Raw genomic sequence first — 3,757 nt, 5'->3', positions numbered from 1 at the left:
TAGTTACACTGATGCACTTCTCCATTTTCATTCTTTGTCCTTAGAGTCATCTAAAAGAATCTAAAAATGTTTGGGGAGAGAAGGCAAAGCAGGAATTATGAGTTCTCCCTCTGTGCTAGGAACTGTGCTTAACACTTTCACATATATTATTTCATTTAAGTTAATTTATTTAATCTTTATAACAACATCTAACCCTATCCCTTCATTTTAGAGATAAGCTGATAAAAATCCACAAAGGAAAAGGGACTTTATGGAAGGCCAAAGTTGTCATAGCACAAGATATTTTGCATCCTCTATAAGTCCCTCCCTTCATATCACACCCTACTACTGTTTATCTACACCCATTATTTCAGCCTTTTGTTAATTGTTAGCGTTGTACAACTCAATAAATTTCAGAATGAAACTGCAGGTTTTTAAATAGATCTAGGGTTTCATGAAGTCAATGAAAGTGATGCTGTAGAAAAGGGTACGGAGGGATAAATGGTGATGGGAAAAAATACTGTATTCTCAAAAAAAAAAGTGATACTGAAGGCCATCTCTAATGTCATGTAAAGTCCTTGATAAGTGAGGATTTGGCAGAGATAGACCAGTTACCACTGGCAGAAGAGAAAATCGACCTGGGTAATGACAGGATCAAGGCTTCAAAGAGAATGATTCAACTCTTAAAAGATAATAAGAGGTCCTTGGAATAGTTGAAGAAGCTCTCTAATTTAAAAAAAAAAGCAAGACTGTTTATGATTGAGTTACAACCAACACTACAGAAATACAAAGAATCATTAAAGAATACTATGAACAACAAATTCAATAATCTAGAAGAATGGAGAAACTTCTAGAGGCCTGTAACCTCCTAAGGAACCAGGAAGAAATAAGAAAATCTAAACAGATGGATTATCAGCAATGAAAGTGAACCAGTAATTTAAAAAACCTGATTATGTGATTATGATTGTGTGTCAAAAGTCAGTGTGTTCTCATGCACTTTGGTCAGGAAAATTATGTTATTTCCCCAATGCTTGATTCAGTTTTTGTTCATTCTAAGAATTAGTGCATATTTGCAATTATTCATTTTAAATTTAAACAGAAATATTTTCCACATTTTCAATTTTATTTCTCAAGGCAAAGTCCCAATCAAACCCTTTCCTCTTTCTTTTCCCTATTCTGTTGTGAAATGTCGATCTCTGCTTCAAGTGGATTCATGGCAAGTGGCCTTTTTCTAGCACCACTTATCCTCAAATAACAAGAACTTCATGTCACTCCAGCCTTCTCTTCATCCATGATTGGCAAGCCTAGCTGCACATTAGAATCACTGTGGAGTTTGTTAAACAATACTGAAGCTGGGACTCCAACCTAGACTAATTAAATCCAAATCTCTGCTGGTAGGGCTAGAGTGAAAACTCTCCAGGTGACACTGTTGTACTTGCAGGATTGTGAGCCACTGAGACTGTCTGCAGTTAGATGGAACTGAAGGGAGAGCACTAAGGCCTGGGCCTGGGTTGAAGGGGTTGCTCAGAGGGGTGGCTGCAAGGGTCAAAGGACATGTAGCTGGTAGGGCTACTTCCTTGGCACAGCCATTGTGCCCTTTACTGCCTTAGCACTATGGGTATGCAGCTGCCTCCAATCCCTTACATCTCTTCTCTATCCCCAAGACCAAGAAAGCTTGGCTCTCCTCATAGACATTTGGTGAGATAAAAACTTAAATGTTCTAGTAAGCATATCATGGTTGCCAAATGTGTAACATCATGTTATCTTGTGGATCCACAACATGTCTGTCTTTTACTACTGTATTCCAAGCACCCAGCACAGTGCTTCACATACAGTAATTGCTCAATAGGTATATTATAAATGAATGAATGACTAAGTTGAATACAGGTAGGATGTAATAAGTACCATGATCAAGGCACAAAGTGTTACAGAATTACAGAAGAGGATGAGGTTGTTCTCAGCTTGGGAGAGGGGGAATGTGGAAGTCTTCATAGCAGAGTGGTACTTTGAGCTGGACTTTGAAAACTGGGTAAGGCAGTGATAGGCAGAGATGGAAAGAAGGCATTAAGGGCAGAATAAACAATGTGAGCAAAGGACAGATGAGAAGGTGCAGAGCTCATTCAGTGAATGACCAGCAGTGAAATGTGGCTGGGACAAATGTGTGTGATAGCCTTTGGTGGAAGATCAGACTGGAAGGATAGGATCAGAATATTAAGAGCCTTGACAGTCATGCTAAGAAGTTTACTCTTGAATCTACCGGCCATGTGGAGCCATCTGATGTTCTTGATCACTGGAGTAATGTGTTTGCTTTAGGAAGATGAGATGTATACTTTATGGCAGCAGTTCTTTCAACAAAGTATTTGTGAAGTGTCTCCTAATAGCCTAAGTGCACTGTGCTGGGGGAAGGTGGATTGGAGCCAAGTAATTGAACAAGAGATTACTTGATACGTCATTGCAATAGTCCAGGCAGGAGCTACTGAGAGCCTAAAGTGGCTGAGTGGGAGTGGGGGTAGAAAAGAGGACTGGCCCTTATTACAGAGGTGGATTTGATAGAACTTGGTGACCATTTTAGGTGGAGGTGAAGGAAAGAGAAGACATATTATCTACATATATATAAAGAGGTAATACGCAAATTAGCTGGGACGCTGTAACAGTAACAACCACTCAGGAGGAGGCTGCGTGCGCAGGTGGGCAGGAGGGGACTGCTGTGTGGTGAGGCAAGCCATGGATGGTGCAGGCCTGCAGAGAGCAGGGTGAAGCAGGGCCCGCAGAGTTCAGGGAGCAGCAGGCCTGCAGAGAGCAGGGAGCAGGGCCTGCCTATCAGCCGGGGTGCGCTGCCTACCCGCCTCTGTGCATGAGCTGCAGAGGAAACACCTTTTCTGACCGCTCATAGGCTAAGCTCCCGGTATGCCACTCGCAGTGTTCTTGGTAACTTGTGTAATAAGAATCCAAGTTACGTGCATAACTTGCGTTATCTAGGGTTTTTCCACCTCACTCCTGGAGGAAAAATGAAGGTCCGCTGTTGGAGGGGCTAAGAAATGTCATATCCTGCCCTAGCTGGTTTGGCTCAGTGGATAGAGCCTCGGCCTGCCGACCGCAGGGTCCGGGTTCGATTCTGGTCAAGGTCATGTACCTAGGTTGCAGGCTCCTTCCTGGCCGGGGCCCAGGTCAGGGCTCATGCAGTAGGCAACCAATCGAAGTGTCCCTCTCACATTGATGTTTCTCTCTGTCTTTTCCTCTCTCTTCCACGCTCTCTAAAAATCAATGGAAAAATATCCTCAGGTGAGGAAAGGAAGGAAGGAAGGAAGGAAGGAAGGAAGGAAGGAAGGAAGGAAGGAAGGAAGGAAGGAAAGAAATGTCATATCCTATGAAAGAGACATATTGAAAATGCCTAAAGAAAGTTGTCATTTTTTTCATGGTGAAGGGACTAGAGTCCGTGTTGATGCTAACACCTTGGCAACTGCAGCAGCCAGCAGTAGCAGCAGCAGTGGGGTGATGGCGGCGGTGCCTTCCCCTGACCATCCCAGTTGCCTCTTGCAGAGGGAGGCCGGACTGTGGCTTAGGCCCGCTCCCCAGGGGGTGCAGGCCTAAGCCGTCAGTAGGACATCCCTGAGGGCTCCTGGATTGGAGAGGGTGATCGGGTTGAAGGACACCCCCCCCTTGCACGAATTCTGTGCACTGGGCCTCTAGTTATGATAATAACCATCAGTATTCGAATAACCAACCATTGTGCAAAGTATTTTGTGTATATCATCTGATTTTCACAATAACCCTTTTG

This window comes from Eptesicus fuscus, chromosome 1, assembly GCF_027574615.1.
Source record: "Eptesicus fuscus isolate TK198812 chromosome 1, DD_ASM_mEF_20220401, whole genome shotgun sequence".
NCBI classification, from domain to species: domain Eukaryota; kingdom Metazoa; phylum Chordata; class Mammalia; order Chiroptera; family Vespertilionidae; genus Eptesicus; species Eptesicus fuscus.
Note: the sequence above shows the minus strand (reverse complement) of the source record.